This window comes from Rhinolophus ferrumequinum, chromosome 25 (genome assembly GCF_004115265.2).
Source record: "Rhinolophus ferrumequinum isolate MPI-CBG mRhiFer1 chromosome 25, mRhiFer1_v1.p, whole genome shotgun sequence".
NCBI classification, from domain to species: domain Eukaryota; kingdom Metazoa; phylum Chordata; class Mammalia; order Chiroptera; family Rhinolophidae; genus Rhinolophus; species Rhinolophus ferrumequinum.
This window is the reverse complement of record NC_046308.1, coordinates 19,179,961-19,200,374: the sequence shown is the minus strand read 5'-3', so window position 1 is coordinate 19,200,374 and position 20,414 is coordinate 19,179,961. Positions and strand designations below refer to the sequence as shown.

The 20,414-nt window shown below is 36.0% G+C and overlaps 1 protein-coding gene across 9 annotated transcripts in view; it reads right to left on the bottom strand.

Moving 5' to 3' along the window:
- The window catches only part of MTMR3 (myotubularin related protein 3), a 127,753-nt gene that overhangs the window by 92,206 nt on the left and 15,133 nt on the right, over positions 1–20,414 (bottom strand). Inside the window, exons 3-4 of one of the 9 annotated variants that reach the window (XM_033097667.1) lie at positions 14,328–14,444; positions 12,992–13,031 (exon numbers count right to left, since the gene is read on the bottom strand). The exons of 7 other annotated variants lie outside the window; for them this stretch is intronic. The gene's annotated coding sequence lies outside the window, so the exon portion shown is untranslated. The remainder of the gene's footprint in view (positions 1–12,991; positions 13,032–14,327; positions 14,445–20,414) is intronic. One more of the 9 variants, XM_033097668.1, reaches the window with a different exon arrangement.

Below are 20,414 nucleotides of genomic sequence, written 5' to 3'. Positions count from 1 at the left end.
GAATAAAAAATTGTTTTTTAAAAATACAACTTTGGCAAAAAGTAAACACTATCACTTTGGATGTTGTCCTTTATTCAAAACAATGTCTGCAGGTACAGGACAATATAAACCAAAATCAATGCATGTAATGGTAAACAGTACAATGAAACTAACATTTAAGAAGCAAGTATGGAAATAGATAGGGGTAGATCAGCTACTGCTATCTTCCTTCCACTGGGCTATCTCATTTCAGAGATTCAAGTACTGTTAACCTTGTTGTGTCAGTATTTCCACTGCAGAATTTAAAACAAATTTTTTTTCTAATTAAACAATGAAGTAAAGTTGCAAGCTACTATTTAGAAACCATTCTCAACTTTAAAAAAAATTCAAGATATTTTAAGCCAAAATTCTGTAAAGTTAACCTTTCTTTTTTTTTAATTTTTTTTTTATTGGGGAACACTGTGTTTCTCCAGGGCCCATCAGCTCCAAGTCGTTGCCCTTCAATCTAGTTGTGGAGGGCGCAGCTCAGCTCCAAGTCCAGTCACCATGTTCAATCTTTAGTTGCAGGTGGCACAGCCCACCATCCCACGTGGGAACTGAACCGGCAACCTTGTTGTTGAGAGCTCGTGCTCTAACCAACTGAGCCATCTGGCCGCCCCTCTGGTGGTTCAGCGGCAGCTCGTTGCCTTCAATCTAGTTGGGGAAGGTGCAGCTCACTGGCCCATGTGAGAACCGAACTGGCAACCCTGTTGTTTAGAGCTCGTGCTGTAACCGACTGAGCCATCCAGCTGCCCCAATAAAGTTAATTGTTTTTAAGTTCACTTTCTTAATAACAAACTGAATATAATCATAAGCTCAGAAGTCCACATAAAAGGTCTGGGAATGACCATTTTTATTAAATTCTGTAATAGGCAAAACTAATCTATAGTGACAGAGATCCTAACAGTGGTTTGCTGGGGCTACAGGGAGAACTGACAGCAAAAATACATTAGGGGGGCCGGCCCGGTGGCTCAGGTGGTTAGAGCTCCATGCTCCTAACTCTAAAGACTGCCGGTTCGATTCCCACATGGGCCAGTGGGCTCTCAATCACAAGGTTGCCAGTTCAATTTCTTGAGTCCAGCAAGGGATGGTGGGCAACGCCCCCTGCAACTGAGATTGAACACGGCACCTTGAGGTGAGCTGCCGCTGAGCTCCCAGCTGGCTCAGTTGGTTGGAGCGCGGGCTTCAACCATAAGGTTGCCAGGTCAACTCCCATAAAGGATGGTGGGCTGTGCCCCCTGCAACTAGAAACGGTAACTGGACCTGGAGCTGAGCTGCGCCCTCCACAGCTAAGACTGAAAGGACAACAACTTAACTTGGAAAAAAAGTCCTGGAAGTACACACTGTTCCCCAATAAAGCCCTGTTCCCCTTCCCCTATAAAATCTTTAAAAAAAAAAAGACATTAGGAACGTTTCATGCAGTAATGCAAACATCCTATATATTGAATGGGGTGGTGATTTTGTAAGTGTATACATCTGTCAAACTACACTAGGTTAACTGTTACATACAAATTATATGTTAAAGTTGACTTTAAAAGTATATACACACAATTTAGACTTTGAAAAATGATTGGGAAATCAAATGCTAAGAAAAAAACTTACTGAAATTGACTTAACTGAAAGAATGAAATTGAAAGGCTATTTGTATGGAAGCCAATCTAGGTGCCTCCCAGTCACTTGGTCCTCACCTGCTCCACTCTCTACACACCAGTCTCGCTCTTGAACCATTTGCACAAGGGCATAAGCATTTCAGTGAAAATATGAACCTTCTCTTTAAGCATTAGAGATAGCTTTAAAAATAACAAGTCTGGGTTAACAGACAACAGACAATAACAAACGCACACTTTCCTAAAGCTATCTTACAATAATCTAAAAGAAATTGAGCATATAACCTTCTATAATCCACAAGAGGGAAAAAAAACATTTTTAATTAGGCAACTGATAATGGGAAATCACATAAGTGTAAATGTTCAACATACATATGAAAATATGCTCAACCTCATAATCAGAAAAATACAAATTAAAACAATGACAATAACCATTTTCCATCCACAAGATTGGCAAGAAGATATTGTTTAATTTCAAAAACCAGACTAAGCGTGGAAAATGACTACTTGCATATATACTCTTGAGAAAAGTAAAATTGTTACAGCTACTTTGAAGAGCACATTGACAGTATATTAAAACTACAGCTACATATACCATATGACCCAGTAACTCTATTTCTCTTGATATACTTCTGAGAAGTAATCACACATGTGTACAAAGAGATATGTAAATAAAATATTCACTGCAATAGGTAATAAGAACAAAATACTGGAACTAACCTAAATATTCATCAACAGAGGAACAGCTAAATGAATAAAAAATTATGTTCAGATTACAGAATGTTATGTAATATTTAAGCAAATGTTTCTAAGACACATTGCTGAGGAAAAACATAAAAAGTACACAGAAATGTACAGTATATTAAGAAAAAAGAATTGTATACACACACACACACACACACACACACACACACAGAGGCATGAGGAAAAAAAGCCCAGAAGAAAAAAACAAAACTAATTATATAGTGATTACCTGTAAAGAATGAGAAAAACATCAACATTGAAAATGATGGTTAAAAGAAACTTTAGCCTTATCGTTAATGGTTTAATATTTTACAAAAACAATTTATTCATGTATTTGTATATTGAAATTTTATTTTGGAAGGCACTAATGCAAACAAGAAATTGATGTAATTAATACGTCTTCCTCCCTTAAATAGTACCACCTAAGAAATACTATTATCATTTCCAATAAATGTTGCTGTGCCTATTACATGCACCATATTTCACACTGCTTTGGAAAACCCATCAATACTCAAATTTTTAGTAGTTCAAATAAACTACTGCCACTAAGGAGGGATAACATTATCCTCTAATATACCTCAAAATCTAAAAGAGAATATGAAAAAACAAGAATTTAAAACTAAAAACTTCAAAAAATTGTTGAGAGACATTAAAGAAGGCCTAAACAAATGGAAAGACATCCCATGTTCATGCATCAGAAGACTTAATTTGTTAGGATGACAACACTACCCACAAAGTTATCTACAGACTCAATGCAAGCCCTATGAAAACATCAGTCGACTTTTTTGCATATGTTAACAAGCCGATCCTAACATTCATAAGGAAATGCAAGGAATTCATGATAACCAAAATAATCTAAAAAAAAAGAAAGCTAGGGGCCGCCCCAGTGGCTCAGGCGGTTGGAGCTCCGTGCTCCTAACTCCGAAAGCTGCCAATTCGATTCCCACATGGGCCAGTGGGCTCTCAACCACAAGGTTGCCGGTTCGACTCCAGCAAGGGATGGTGGGCTGCGCCCCCTGCAACTAGCAACGGCAACTGGACTGGGAGCTGAGCTGAGCCCTCCACAACTAAGACTGAAAGGACAACAACTTGACTTGGAAAAAAGTCCTGGAAGTACACACTATTCCCCAATAAAAAGTCCTGTTCCCCTTCCCCAATAAAATTTAAAAAAATAAAAAATAAAAAGTTACAACTCAGTAACAATTTTAAAATAATAAATTTAAAAATGGGCAATGGATCTAAATAAACATTTCTCCAAAGAAGATATACAAATGGTTAATAAGCACATGAAAAGATGCTCAACATCATTAGTTATTAGGGAAATGCAAATCTAATCCACAATGAGATACTAGTACTTCACACCTATTAGGATGGTAATTGTTTAAAAACCAAAGAACAGAAAATAATAAAGGGTTAGCTAGGTGTGGAGAAACTGGAACTCTTGTGCATTGCTGGTGGGAATGTAAAATGCTGCAGCCACTGTGGGAAAAAGTATGGCAAGTCCTCAAAAAAATTAAACAAAATTACCATATAATTCAGCAATTCCACTTCTGGGTATATACCCATCAAAACTGTAAGCAGGGAGTTGAACAGGTATTTGTACATCCATGTTCATGGCAGTATAATTCACAATAGCCAAAAGGTAGAAGCAACCCAAGTGTTTGTCAACAGATGAATGGATAAACAAAACATGGGGTGTGTTTGTGCATGTGTGTGTGTGTGTGTGTGTGTACGAGGTTGGACAACTAAGTTCACAAACTCATCCTAGAAAAAGTGCTACATATCTCATTGCTGAATATCACTACGGTCACCTTCGAAGGACTCCCCTTGGGAAGCTATGCACCGACGCCAGTACCTAGTCCACCCTTGAAAGCAATTTTGGAACTCTTTTTCTGGAATGACCATCACAGCTGTCGTCATATTACCCTTGATGTCCTGAATGTCATCAAAATGTCTTCCTTTCAGCATTTCCTTTATTGTTGGGTAAAGAAAGAAGTCATTGGGGGCCAGATCAGGTGAGTAGGGACGGTGTTCCAATACAGTTATTTGTTTACTGGCTAAAAACTCCCTCACAGACAGTGTCGTGTGAGCTGGTGCACTGTCATGATGCAAGAGCCATGAACTGTTGGCGAAAAGTTCAGGTCATCTAACTTTTTCACACAGCCTTTTCAGCACCTCCAAATAGTAAACTTGGCTAACTTTTTGTCCAGTTAATACAAATTCATAATGAATAATCCCTGTGCTATCAAAAAAGGTTAGCAACATCGTTGCAACAAGTTCGCGAACTTAATTGTCAAAGACCTTGTACGTATGTATATATACATACATGCAATGAAGTATTATCCAGCTTTATAAGAAAGGAAATTCTCACACATGCCACTACATGGATGAACCAATGGCATTATGCTAAATGAAATAAAAGTCACAAAAAGAACAAATATAATGATTCCAGTTATATGAGGTACTTAGAATAGTCAAATTCAGAGACAGACTATAGTATCCCTAGGGACTAGAGAAAGGGATGAATAGTGTTAGTGTTTAATGGGTCAGAGTTTCAGTTGTGGAAGATGAAAAAGTTCTGGAGATAGATGGTGGTAATAGTGGCACAACAATGTAAACGTACTTAGCGCCACGGAACTATCCATTTAAAATTAGTTAAAATGGTAAATTTCATGTTATGTGTATTTTACCACAATAAAATTATATGTATGTGTGCATATATATAAAGTAAAAGGAGTAAAGTGAAAAAAGAATTTCAGAAAGTTAACGAACAATGTATTAAAAATAAATAAAAACTCCTAAGCTCCCCAAGAGAAATTCCCTAAAAAATTAACAGATGTTCATTAAGATATTGTTGCATTACAAGAGGACACACACCTCCAAAAAAAAAAAAAAAAAAAAAAAACCTGTGGAGTTTTTGTTATAACTATGACATTAAATTGGCAAAGTTTTAAATCCTTAAGATAAACAATATTTGAAAACCTGAAGGAATTAAATAGTCATTCATATAATCTTCAACTAAGAATACCAAAAGACGGAAAAAAAATAGAAGAAACAAAACACACAAGGTTTAGCTTTTACATTTGCTCAAATGTGATTTATATCCATGCTTTGTATCAAAGCTTGAACAATCTACTCTAGAGAATTATTTACAGTTCATAAGTTTTTCTGTTTTTTTCTTTTTTAAGGCTTTATCCTTAATAGGTATACAACACTTGACATGGCTTCCTTTGCCTCTAAGATTCTTTTCCTACCATTCAAAAAGTTTAAATATCAACCATTTTTTGTCATGTAGATATAAAACATAAATGTGCAAATGATTATAACACAACATTCAAATATTCTAAATATTAGTAGGCACCAAAATTGAATACACTCACAAATTTAGCAAGATCAAGTTCCATATACAGACTTTAGCATCTTGTATTCCTAAAGTCTTAATCTTAGCCATGAATTTCCTGATGGGCTTATTTTTACATAGTAAGATTCCAACAAAATGTTCTTTTCTCTAGCCTGTTACAGATGGTTTAATTAGCAGATATGAGTCACTTAGCATAATATACAGAGATTTAATAATTTTTTCGTTAATAAAGAATAACTAATGAGTTCCTAAATTATCTAAGATTTTTAAAGCAAATTACCTAAATTTTAAGAAAAATAAAAAGCACAGGTAAAATAAAATGCACATATAAAGTCATCAATCAGTATCCTAAATAAAGTTAGCTATTTTAAATACACTGTAAACAGAATTATACTGAGTTGAGTTTAATCTAGAAAAATATTTCCTACAGATTAAAACCAGGACTAGAAACATGCCCAAGGATGATTATAATTAATAGTCCCGAAATACTTAATTAAATTTCAAAAGCCAAATGTCTTATTAGGCATATATCACTGCTTTACAACAATAATTTTACGTACTAATCCCTTGATGAGAAAACTTCCCCTTCTCCTTTCTGGTTAGCTTTTGCTTTCAATGTATATGAAATTGGACAGTTTAAACCACTTCACCAAACGTATCAGTGAGAAATCAATCCATGGCAAGACAGAATGTCAATTACTTTTAAGTATATACACTTTTGGTATAAAGAATAAAAATGTGCCATGCTAAAGCATTAAGAGATGGGGCCTACAGAAAACGTTTTTTTCCCCCAGAAAAAAAGAAAAAAGGACAGGAAGCATAAAATAAGGAAATTTAATTAATGACTCAGTGACTACTAGCAAAACTATGTAGTCATATGATATTTTTCCCCAAAACATTAAGAGCTGTAATTTTAGATTTTAGCCTGATACTAAAATATCTCTTGGTGAGGAAAGAAATAAGACAACTCAATTAACTGTACAAAAAGACAATCCTTTCTTTGTATTCTCAAAGGCAAATAATACTGTGTACCTCTACTTTTTAGAATCCACAACCATTAGCATCATTTATTGTTAGTTAAAATTCCCTTTACTCTTAACATATGACATGATATATTCCCTTTAAATTAAGAGTTCATTGAGAATTTCCAGACAGATTCTGGTAAAACTCCCAGTGTCCCAAAAGAAAGCAGAAGACTATCTTAACCATTCAGCATATTTGACCTACTTGATTCAACAAGCAACTTATACATGAGTAATGCCCCAACATCTAAGCTTATTCCCTTTCCTTTATAAGGCTACAAATTAAATGAGGTCAGAGACTATGTGCTCTTGTTTACCATTGCATCCACAAGGCTTAGGGCATAACAGTGCCTAGTAAATATTTATTGTATTAATAAGCCTAAGCCAAATCCTATTAGGTTGGTGCAAAAGTAACTGCCATTTTTGCAATTATTTTTAACCTGTTAAACCGCAATTACTTTTGCACCAACTAAATATAAAAAACAGCCAAAGATATTAAAGAGAAAATGCTTCGAAGCATTTCAAGGTAGAGAAAATGTTTCAAGGCAAAGAAAATGCTTCAAAGAGCTCCTACCTGCTTAAAGTTCAAAATTAATTAGAATTCATAAAAGTTATTTTAAATTACATGACCAATTTAGAGGTGCTTATTTAACATCAGGGACTCATCTTTCAGTACATCAAGAAGTAAAGCATTATTCTAGCATACCTTGGGAGATTAGTGTAAGAAAGAACATACAGTGGGTGCCAAAAAAACGTGTACACATTTTAAGAAAGGAAAAAAACTGTATTAAAATTGTAATACTCAATATATACCTATAACAAAAGATGAATACAAGTCACGTTTGACTTCTGCAATTATAAGAGGTGTTCAAAGTGGTTACCATCAGTGTCCACACACTTCTGATTACGGCGAACTACTGCTTGAGCAAGTTGACCAGTGCCCACTTGCGTACATTTTTTTTTTTGGCACCCCTGGCATATATATAAAGTTCCAAACAGCACAAGTACTCATCATGCTCCCAACACTTCCCTTCCAGTAAATCTCAAGTCAGATAACATCAGATATTATCAACATTTTCTAAATGAAACACAAACTCTGCAGTAGCAACATAAAACATTTAATGGAGGGGCCGGCCCAGTGACTCAAGTGGTAGGAGCTCTGTGCTCCTAACTCCGAAGGCTGCCGGTTCGATTCCCACATCACATGGGCCAGTGGGCTCTCAACCACAAAGTTGCCGGTTCAACTCTTTGAGTCCCACAAGGGATGGTGGGCTCCACCTCCTGCAACTAAGATTGAACACAGCACCTTGAGCTGAGCTACTGCTGAGCTCCCAGATTGCTCAGCTGATTGGAGCGCAGGCTCTCAACCACAAGGTTGCCGGTTCGATTCCTCGAGTCCCGCAAGGGATGGTGGGCAGCACCCCCTGCAATTGAACATGGCACTTTGAGCTGAGCTGCCGCTGAGCATCCTGGATGGCACGTTCTCTCAACCAACCACAAGGTTGCCGGTTTGACCCCGCAAGGGATGGTGGGCTGCGCCCCCCACAACTAACAACGGCAACTGGAAACGGAGCTGAGCTGCGCCCTCCACAACTAAGACTGAAAGGACAACAACTTGACTTGGAAAAAAGTCCTGGAAGTACACACTGTTCCCCAATAAAGTCCTGTTCCCCTTCCCCAATAAAATCTTTAAAAAAAAAATTTAATGATTTCAGGTGGGAAAAAGTACTCTATAATTTCAAGATAAATAAGCAACTTCCCTGTATCAAATGATCTCTCGCAGTTATTCAAATCCCTTTTAATCATTAGCAAACACTATTTACTCAAAAAATCTTCAAGCTACACAAAGATCTTACTTATCCCTATATATATATCATAGATACACTATTTCTATTTATCCATAAAGTGACTTTTTAATCGAGACATAAAAGCTATAAAAGGAAAGCAAAAAACAGGTATTAAATAAATGCACAATATTTTTAATAAACCATCATTTACCTAGTAGCAATGAAGTAGTCATAAACTAATGGGAAATTATTTGACATCTTTTGTCAATATTTAAATGGTAGCACTACCGTGTTTCCCTGAAAATAAGACTTAGCTGGACAATTAATGTGTCTTTTGGAGCAAAAGTTAATATAAGACCCAGTCTTATTTTACTATAATGTAAGACCAGGTCTAACATAATATAATATAAATATAATAAATATAAAATATAACATAATAATATAATATAATACCGGGTCTTACATTAATTTTTGCTCCAAAAGACACATTAGAGCTGACTGTCCGGCTAGGTCTTATTTTTGGGGAAGCACAGTATTTCTTGAGTGGTGCCAAATTTGGCAGAAAGACTTGTTCCAGTGAAATAAAGGTTCTGGTGAACAAAGGTGTTCAAATTTAGTAGGTGAAAATTACATACTATGATTATAAAATCTATTAGGTATGTGTTGCAACTTTTAATGAAAATCCTTGTACAATTTTTAAAGTCTTAATGAAGGGTCTTTTCTTGGGTGTCAAGCAGTGGAAAAGAGAATAATACTATATTACTAAGGAAAAAACCTGAAGTCTGTAGTCCTAAACAATGACCCAACTATAAGAGATACTGTTGGGCATACAATTTTTTATTTAAGCAATATGAAAAACTTAATGCCTCCTTCATATGAAAAAAGAGTCACTTAGAATCACCTTTCCCTTTCTAATGTTAGAAGATTTTTAAGAGACTAGTTCTATTACTTTAATTATTTCCATATTCCAATGAATACCAACAGGTGGAAGACAATACAAAATCCTTTACTAAAGGTGTTGGGATATTACAGAACAAGAACAGAATAATCCATAATTAATTAAGTGACATTATATCTTAAAGCTCAAAGTACTGTGTTTGGTTACAGTGGCCAGTGAAACAGTTCCAGCTATCAATTGTAGGCATTAAGGAGCAACTGGTAAAGTAGCAGATCCAGGGTACTGTTTACAATCCTATTATAAAGACTAAACATTTCCTAATTTAAATAAAATCCTGTAATAAATAATTAGAACATGAAAATTGACTAAGCCAGGACAGCTGCTACAAAAGGTTGCCTGCAATATATTATTCAAAGGTTGTAACAGGTTTATATTATGCAGAATCTTGCATTTCTAAAAGTTCCTTCTGGCCATGATGGAGTAACTGGTTTGGGACTAGGCCTCCCGCCATAACCAAGTAGAACACTGGACAAAATATATGAAACCACAGTTCTTGATGTTGGACAACAAACAGCACAGAACTGCAATCCCTGAGAGAAGGGAAACAAGTTACCCAAGTCCTATGAATGACTGCCTAAGTTTTTTGCCTCAAAGCACTTTCCACACCCTGGCCAAAATAGGAATCCAAGCAGAGCAGACACCCAATCAGAAACTCAAATATGACTTTCAGAAGGCTGTGGCAGGTGTAATTTCTGGGGCATCCTGTGTCTTTACTAAACTAAGCTATACATGCACAGGATGAGATTTCATAAGGATGGACAAAAAAGAACCATTGGGTAAGGAGCAACTACCTGGGAACTATAAACATAACAACTATTGGAGTTTACACAGACGTCTGGTTCTCAACAACCTGAGTCAAGAGACCTGACGGAACACTCAGAGCATTCAGTTGAGACCTTATAAGCAGAGCTAAACTAGCTCTTGAGCAAAGGCTCCTCTCTTGGCCTGCCCTAACAAAGCTTTAAATAAAAACACGCCATGAAGAACTGAGATAAACACAAAATATATTTTCCTCTTTAAAAGACAGCTGAGGGTGTCCGGACGGCTCAGTTGGTTGGAGCACGAGCTCTGGACAACAGGGTTGCCGGGTTCTATTCCCACATGGGCCAGTGAGCTGCGCCCTCCACAACTAGATTGAAGACAACGAGCTGACACTCAGATGCTGGTGGGGTGACCAGTTGCCAGCCAGTTCAATTCCCACATGGGATGGTGGGCTGCGCCCCCTGCAACTAAGATTGAAAACGGTGACTGGACTTGGAGCTGAACTACGCCCTCCACAACTAGATTGAAGGACAACTTGGAGCTGATGGGCCCTGGAGAAACATACTGTTCCCCAATATTCCCCAACAAATCTTTTAAAAAGAAAAAAAAAGACAGTAAACTGAAGCAAATATAACAACAATGAATTATGAGCTTCATAACGTATCTAGAGGTAAGATGTATGACAACACCACAAAGGACAGGAGGGGGAAATGGAGGGGTACTGCCATAGGGCTCTTATATTATACACCATGTGGTACAGAATCATTTGAAGGTAGACTGTTGATAACATAAAGGTGCTTATTGTAAACCTGAGAGCAGCTAGAATAAAAAATAAGTACAATTAATATGCTAATGTAAGAGACAATATAACCATTACAAAATACTTAATCCAAAAAATGGCAGGAAAAGAAAAAGAACAGATGGAATGGTGTCAGGGAGAAAACACTTTTCCTCTACTCTTAGGTTCAATATTGGAGGCCTTCAAATTTAACTGAAACTGACAGATTAACAGGGTTGGAAGGGGACGACAAAGTTTATTCATATGGACATGGAACCGCAAAACACATAAAAATGGAGGCTTTTACTATACCTAATTTAATAGGAGAGGGAGGAACTGAAAAGGCTTCTATGGAAAGAACAAATGGGTAACTTTTCTTTGAACATTTGGAAAACTTCTCCAGTGAAACTAACTGAACCTGAAAATTTCTTTTTTATGAACCTTTAAATTAAAATTTATTTAATGGTTACAGTAAAAAAAAAAAAAACAAAGAACAAATGGAGCTCTAAAGGAATACGTGGGAGATGAGAAAGTTTGTGATAATATTTGTTTATGCAAGTGTGAGTGGTCTTACCCACTTTTTCTTCATAACCATAAAATTTCCCTGGAGAGGGGATTCATGGGAGCCTCACTCTGAAAAGTTTCAGTTTTTAGAGAGGTAAGGAAAAATCCAAGACGACTTCTTTCTGCATCTGTTGAATATCAAATGACTTTTGTTTTAAAATAACCTTATACCAATTCTGGAGATCTGAGTGGATCCCTCACAATAGAAAATAAACAGCAAGATGGAAGACTTAAACCTGACTGTATTAGTACGTACATTAAATGTTAATGGACCTTTTTTTTTTTTTTTAAGGAGGGTGCCGCTCACAGTTGCCCATGCAGGGATCGAACCAGCAAGATTCGTGTTCTTAGCACCACACTCTAACCAACTGAGCTAACTGGCCACCCCCTAATTGACCTTTTTAAAGACACCAATCAAAAGACGGAGATTGTCAGACTAAATTAAAAAATCAAGACCTAATTACTATATGCTAACTACGTAAAACACAGTGTACAGATAAGGATACAGATAGGTTGAAGTAAAAGGAGGGAAAAAGACACACCATGCATATACTAGTCATAAGAAAGCAACAAGAGCTATATTCATGTCAGACAAAGTAGCCTTGGGGACAACAAATATTACTAAGATAAAAGACAAGTCATTATGATAAAAGGATGAATTTACTGAGAGGACATAACAATCCTAATATATGTATACACCTAAAAACAGAACTACAGAATATTATGAGGCAAAAATTGACATAACGGAATCCACAACTGTAGTTTGAGATTTTGGCAATTCTCTTTCAGCAACTAACAGAACAAGTAAACAAAAAATATGTAAGAATATAAAATACTCTAATAATACTATCAACCAATAACTGAAACCTACCTGAAGGATACACATTCTTTTCAGTGACACATAAAATATTCACCATGATATGCCTCATCACAAAAGAAATCTCAAATTCAAAAGACTGAAATCCTATAAAGTATGTTTTCTCTGACCACAATAATATTAAATTAGAAATCAGTAACAATAAGATATCTAAAACAACTCCAAATATTTGTTCATTGAACATACTCTAAATAATCCATAGCCAAAAAAGGTATTACAAGAGAAATTAGAAAATATTTCAAACTGAATGGTAGTACATAATATGTCATTTTGTGGGATGCAGTGAAAGAGGAAATTTTAGATCTATATACAAAAAGATAAACCACAACAATTACCTCACTCATTAAACAGACTTTAAGTGTTTCACAGACCTAAATGTAAAACATAAAACTATGAAACTTCCAGAAGAACCTTTAAGAACGTATTAGTGACCTTAGGTTTAGAAGACTCCTTAGATGGAATATAAAGGACATTAACTATAAAAGAAATAAAAAGAAAAAATAATCCACTAACCTGGATTTCATCAATATTCAGTTTCAATCTTTGAAAGATACTGTTAAGAAAATGAAAAGGCAAACCACAAACTATGAAAACGTATTTGCAAAACATGTAATTTACAAAACATGTGATAAAGAACTCATATCCAGAATATATAAAGAACTCATGCAACTTAACAGTAAACAAAAAAACAAACAACCTGATTTTTTAAAAATGGGCAAAAGATTTAAAAGGACACTTTACCAAAGAAGACAAATGAGTGGCAAAAAAGCACATGGAAAAGATGGTCATCGTTAATCATCTGGAAATCACAAAACCAAACCGTAATAATATATGACTACAGATCCACAAGAATGGCTCAAGTTAATAGAGACTGATGATACCAAGTGCTAACGAGGATGCAGGGCTCCTGGAATTCTCATTCACTGCTGGTGACAGTACAGCCACTTTGGAAAACAGTTCATCAGTTTTCTATAAAGTTGTAAACATACATTTAATATACAACCCTGCAATTTCCACTCCTAGATATTTAACCAAGAGAAGTGAAAGCACATGCCCATACAAAGACCAGTATGCATATGTTCATAGGAGCTGTATTCCTAACAGCCAAAAACTAGAAACCCAAAATATCCATCAACTAGTGAATAAAGAAACTGTGGACTATATAACAATTAAATAGAACAATCTCCTACTACTTTTAACAACAGGGATGAATCTCAAAGCATTATGCTAAGTGAAAGAGGGCAGACACAAAAGAGTACATTTTTTTTTTGTTATTCCATTCATAAGACATTCTAGAAAAAGAGCAAAACTATAATTACAGTGATCAGTATTTGCCATAGTCAGAGATGGGGAAAAGGGGAGGAATTACAAAGGGGCACAAGGGGACTTTCTGAGGTGACAGAAATGTAGGTAGTTATATGGTTCTATACATTAATAAAAACTCAAACCTTCTAGTTAAAAATGGGTGGATTTTATTTTGTACAAATTATACCTCAATTAAGCTGATTTTTCTCCCATGCGGCAGCATCAGAGGTATGTACAGGTGCTCTAGGTAAGGCAAGTTATTTTTCCTAAATCTTAGTTAGAGCAGGGCTCTAAGAAAGTAATGACTTTACCAAAATCAAACCATTAACTGGTAGAACCATGTTTTGGGATACAGACCATTTTACTGTCTTAACTCAGAATGTATGCTTTAGGGATGAGGACCTTTTGATGGAGCTCCATGAACTGCATTTCACCCATAGTCAAGGCTTAAATGAAGTTTCAACTTACACAGGGCAAGCCAGCTAAAACAGGTTAGGCTCAAAGTTGGATAGTGTAGTGTAGACATGTCAAATACGTGGCTTACCAACAATCTTGCCAACAGTCAGGTTTATTTTCGGACTGGAGTATTTTAAAGTTCTTCATGTTCACTGCAGCTCTGACACATTAATCCCATTAATTAAAGGCTTCCAAAACAGCAATCCTGAAAGAAAGTTTTGAGTACTCATCTTTCATTCTCACCTAATGTGTTCCACTCAAGCAACTAGGGTCAAGTAACAAAAGAACCAAATTTTGCAAGACAACATAATGCCAACAGCTTAAGCAAGACAAGAAAGTTGCTTTCTTATTAAATACTTTATTAACCACATCAATCTTGACCTCAGCCTAACAAAAACGAATTAAGACTTTTCTTCATCTCTATCACTAACTCATTTCACAGGAGCCCAGCATCTAATCCAGAAGTAGGCGATCCATGGAACCTACAGCAACGACCAGCAGCTCACCAATGCTTAGCACACATAGTTTACCTCTTCACTTCCTATGTTCTACTTCTCACTCAGTTTTCCTCCTCCCTCTTTCTGATCCTTATATAAGGTTATCACACCTTCTTCATGAGAAAATAATAAAGAGGATATTTATGCCTAATCAGTGAAATTATGACTTCAATCTGACTTTTTATCTTTGTTCTTCTACTGATTGTGGTGATAATCTTTAAAGAAAACTTCTACACTGTCTAAATGGATGGAAGAGAATACTGATCCATTCTGTCCATCGTAAACACTTTTCTCTCTAAGCAAAGGCCACTGAAAATGGAAGATTATTATTTTCACTCCACTGAGCCTGAAAATTAATTCATACATGAACTGAGTTCACCTATATGTATATTAAATGTTTACCCTGAGATTAAAGTTCAAACTCTCTTTAAATACTTAGAAAATCAGTGTAGAAACAGTATTAGATAATAGTATTAGATATATTAGTCAGAACTCTCAATTGTAAGTGAAAGAAACCCAAGCCCACTTAAATCTGAACTGACTGACTCCCAGAAGGATGCTGAGGTGGTTCACAGAAACAAAGGAGGAACTTCAGGCAGTAGGGCCTCAAAGGCTCCATGCCACCGGATCCTTCCCTTTATCTCATGCTCCTCTTTACTCGTTGGCCTCATTCTCTCCCACTGCAGACAGGCTTCCTGCCAGAGGCAGTCCCAGCATCACAAACCCAGAAGAAAACTGACCGCTTGCTCCTGTCATCTATATATCAATACCAGTGAAGAACACCTACTGGCCCTTTCTATCAAACGTCAATCGGCACTACAAGTGGGATAGGTACAAAATGGGCCAGGCCGGGTACCCACGTTCAACCCTTGAGCAACGAGAAAATGAGGAATGAGAAATCTTGCTGAATAAACTAAAAACAATGACTTGCAGATTAATAAATTAATCTGTGAATGAATTTATTTTGATTCCAGAAATTAAATGCAAGGATCTCAAAAACAAAAAAAAATCCAGTGAATACCCTATTCCTCTTACTATAACTATAAATTAAGTGTTGGGGAATCTGTAATGTTCAAAAAATCTGGGTTAAGGACACAATCTAGGAATTAGCAATAATCCTCCAGATAAAATCCACAATGTAAAAAACAAGGAAATCTAACCTCTAGCACTGAACCATTGACTTAAAATTACAGAAAAGTCCTATCACAGGGGAAAAGAGGAAAAGGTCAACTTAAGGGGCTTATATGATATGATAGCTTAGAAAGAAACAGCACAATCTCCCTTAAAAAATTCACTCAGTGATGGCACAAACCTGAAACTAAGGTATAACATGAAACTCTCATTGTTGGTGATCCTATAATCACCACAGCAAAGGCTAAGATTCACACAGCCCTCAAGGAGCTAAATATATCTGGAGAAATGCTTCCTTCTTTAAAAGACATTTTTTAAGTGGAAAGGAATCTGAAATTTCCTGGCATCTCTAAGTTTTAAATTACTTTGTTTCAGGACTAATCATTTCAAAACACTTGAGTGTTACAAATAAAACCCAGCAACCCCTAATTCTTTGCTGATCCATCATTCAGTTTAACTGATGCAGTTTGCTACCAACTACAGTTATCTTTCCAGTACTTCCAGTTCCATGCAATCTATTTCTGTTCTACATAACTGCATGTACACTCAGAATTCAAGCAATGACCTACACTTAGTAGTATCTGGGTACCTATAAGACATAGAAAACGGCTCACTTTCTACTAATTTCTTATCTTTCAAACTCAATCTGAGGGAGTAAAATGAATACTCTATTTTCTAACAAGTAGCAAATGTATAGTTATTTATGATAAAGAATTAAATACAAGGTGATGTTTACTTTTCCTTAATATAAAGTTCTGTTAGATTCGGGGTCATACTGCCTATGAAAAATTACAGAAGTGAAGAGCCACAAATAGTGGCTCTTGGCGGAGGGGAAGCCAAGGTCCCTGCTTATAGTATTTGTAAAAGCCAACACAGGGCTGTTGTGTAATAGACACACAGAGCATTCTTCTAAGTGCTTCACTGGTTTATCAGTCATTTAATCTAAAACAACACTACAAAGTATTACCCCATTTTACAAAGGGGGAAAGTAAGGCACAAAGAGATAAGGTAACTTGCCCAAGTCATAAAGCTAGCTAATAAATAACTTACAGATGCAAGTTTAAACCATATATGAAAATAAGTAGGACAAGCATATATAAGGCCAATTCAAAAATAAAAGGACCAATTTCAAAGTACTTCATTTCAAAAAGGCAGAAAAGCAGCACAAACTAAGAGAAACTAATATTTTTTTTCTCTCAGTGCAATGAAAACAAGGCAGGCCCAGATCACTAGGAGGGAAAATATCTACATTCTCAAATTAAACAAAAATATCACAAAATAACATATTTCTTAAAGAAAAGCACTTTTAACTTTTGAGAGGCACATTCTAGAGTAAGTACATATTAAATGACAGTACTTTGAAAACTAACTTTTCATTCCTAAATATTATACTTGAAAGAATATAGCAAGTAGCTAAAAGCAACATTCCACAATATTTGCTAGGAAAGGACTATCATGTTCAACAATTTTTACTGAGAAATAGAAAGTACTACAATAATCAAAAATGGGTCAATCTATCACTGTGGCATATTCCCTTAGCTTTATGAAAAATATTTTCAGATTATTCAGGTGTTTTCTTATCTCTCAGACAACCTTCAACAACATGAAAAGGGCATACTGCTATTTCCACACCAAGTCAACAGTTAAGTAAGTGATCTTTGGTAGTGATTATATTAACAGAAGATTAATTTGCAACCTAGAAAAACTTAAGGCTATGAAATTGGATTTAAAATGGAGCTGCAATCAGTCCAACCCACAAAAACAATCGGAGTTAGGACTACCTATTTCGCAGTTCTGAAGAAAGCCTACCTTCATACTATTTTTACTCCTAAAATGTGCAATGCTAGTAGGCAAAGGGTCTGTTCCTCAAAACTGAACTGATTCTGGTCTTGCTTTGGTTTTTCTGGTGTTCAAGTAGGAAACAGTAGCTACAGTGTCTGACATGAATTTGATACTTGTGCTTACTACTGAGCTAAGTATATTCCCTGAGCTCTAGAAAACTGATACAGCATTGAGCTTCTTGAGTTAACCCTTAGTCACTACAAGACTATTCTTATTCAAGCCCAAGAAGAAAAGGGCACTGGAGCCCCACAAAAGTAACCACTATTCTGAGTCCTCACCTTGTTTCCCATCCCCACATTTTACAAGACTGTTAGAAAAAAAATTTTACTTGCATCCTACTGTGGAAGTCCTTCCTATACCCAGAAGGTACAGCAAGATCTCATCTTGATTTCTTGGCTGCCTTTCACTGATGTAATCATAGCATGAAGCTTTGAAATAGGACCCTGGGATAGGCCATTCCCTTCAAAGTGTCTATCATTACTCCTTGGTGAGTCAGCTTCTGGACTGCTGCCAACGCGCTTTTTGTTAAGTTTATCATGAAACCATATTTCTGTAGAGTTGAAATGATGGCCAAAACACTGCATTTCACAAGACTCCCTCAAAGTGTTTATCAAAGAAAGGACAGATACATATCCAAGCAAGCCACTCATATGCTTTAGTAAGAGAAGGGGGTTTAGTAGTATCATGTTAAAAGATTCTCTTATGTGCAAGTGTCCAAATGTCCTGTAAAATCTCCTGATAATTCTGCGTACGCAGATTTTAGGCAAATGGGTACATTTAAAAGTTTTTATTATTCCCTTGAGGAAGGAAAAGTCATCTTTTCTGTATCAGATAAATGAACTGAAGAATTCTGAACTTAACAAAATCTTGAGATACCCAATTCTCTGAAGGTCCATCAAATATCTCTGAAGGGAAATATCTATTCTTTGTACCTTTTCAGAGGAACTCACTAATAAAAGAAATTTGCAATTCTTAGTTTTGAGAAAGTAAAATACTATTGGAAATGGGAGAAGGGGTATACGTAGTACGACTGAAATAGTTCCCCAGAGCAGAAATTGGAAAGCTCCTAGCTCTGAATAAAGTAATGGACAGTAATAATGCTTTCAGGGTATACAGAGTAAGATCAATATTCATGTATGGTATTATTCTCTTTAGAAGACACCGAAGTTTTTCCTGTGAAAGCAAATGTTCAGGATGAATCTGGACTTTGGAGATGCTAAGAGTTTCTTTCAGGTTTGTCAGGAAAAGGATATATAATGACTTTTAAAAAGATAATATATAGAGATTTACAGGTTTAAGAAACTTACCATGATTTAAAATATGCTTACGTAGGTTTTTAGTGTACACATTTAAAATATGCACCAAAAAACCCATGAAAGTTGCTTTAATATCTGAAGGGGAAAAAGTATAAGTATACAATAACTGCAAATTAAAAAGCAATGTGAATACATAAAATATGTAATTCTACATAGCAACTATTATATAAAGGCAAGGTATTCTCTAACAAGTAAATTCAAACTTGCATTTAATTTAGAATGCTTAAAAGAACATTATTTTATGCCAAAGAAGTACCTTAGCCACACACAAGGACCCAAGCACCAAATGGCATATCCTCTAATTTACACTTCAGAATTCCCCAGCCCTTAAGAGTGATACACATGGCAAAAGAGCTCAAGAAGTATTCACTAATATATGAAATTTTAAGGAGATGGATTTCCTTGTTACTTATACTACGATATGTGCTGAGTTTCTGTATTATTCTCTGTATAAGTAACCACTAAAAATGGAAAAATGTATCATAAGCTTCTTACTGCTTATGTTAACAAATCACTGTACGAACCATATGAATAGAGGGCCACAACTTGGTGTTGTTCAAATCTTGGTACAAATTTCCCATACATCATCTGTGACGGTGATTTAAAAAATTCACCTCCAGCACTAATCCACCGTATCAGTCAGCCCTGCCCTAAAACTCCAACTGCCTAATACATTTGTACTTAGATGTCCACAATTACTTACATGTTTAAAAGAGTCTCTCTCTCTCTCTCTCTCTCACACCCCAACACTCCCCATCTTTCTGCCAAAATCATCTCCCCTTGCTACTTATTCTCCCGGGCTCCAAATCTATCATCTTCGAATATTCTTGCATTCAACTTCTTTCATCTCTAACACTGATCCCTGTGGAAAGAGACAAATGTTGTTGCTGTGTTATCACTGTACTAACAGCAGCAATAACAAGTAGTACATATGGAGTGCTTACTATTAGCTAGCTACTGTTAAAAGCACTTGCTGTATCCTCACAAAAGCCCCAAGCGGTAAGTATTGTTATCCCCATTTTAACACTGAGAAATCTGAGGCACAGAGAAGTTAAGGAATTTGCGTAAGATCACAGGTAGGTACCGTTACCAGCAGTAGAGCCACCACTCAAACCCAAGCCTGAGTTTCTTAATGACCATACTAAATTGCAAAAGTGGAAACAGCATCCAACTTGATGTCAGACTATCTACCTATGTTCCAGTTTTCATTCAGCTACTCACGAGCAGTGCAACCCCAGACAAGCAATTTCTGACAGCTATGAAACACAATTTATTCACCTGTCAAGTGAGAGTAATAATATGACCTGCCCTGACTTCTTCACAAGGTAGCAGTGAAAATAAAGTCAGCAACTAATACAACTAATTAAAAATTTATTTGTAATACTGGTC